The following is a 453-nucleotide window of genomic DNA, read 5'->3' as shown; positions in this document are numbered from 1 at the left end:
CGTCCCCGTGTGTCGCATCCTTCACAATATATGTGTCCACTCCATCACTCCTCGGGCTGACAGTTTTGAGAAAGTCACAGAAATGGATCTGATGATTATTCATCATGTGATTACTGGTACTCCTCTCCATTTGGGTCATGTCATTTTCACCTTCATGCTGAATGCTGTTGTATTGGGACGATATGCTCCCTATGGGATGATTTTAACAAAAATATTCAAATTTTTCAAAATCCCACTTGAGGATGAACATTCCATCTACTTCAACAACACTTTTTCTATGAAGAACATTAAACAGATGAAGATTCAAAATGATGACCGTCCTGCCTCAAAGAAAAGAAAAACTCGTCCTTCCTCTGTTTCTCAAAACTCTGAAGATGAACCACCTCATCCTCCACCTGAGGATACACCATCACCACTACCAACCTCTCCACTGCGTAACTCTCCTGATCCTAC

This window comes from Cicer arietinum, chromosome 6 (genome assembly GCF_000331145.2).
Source record: "Cicer arietinum cultivar CDC Frontier isolate Library 1 chromosome 6, Cicar.CDCFrontier_v2.0, whole genome shotgun sequence".
Classification (NCBI taxonomy): Eukaryota; Viridiplantae; Streptophyta; class Magnoliopsida; order Fabales; family Fabaceae; genus Cicer; species Cicer arietinum.
Note: the sequence above shows the minus strand (reverse complement) of the source record.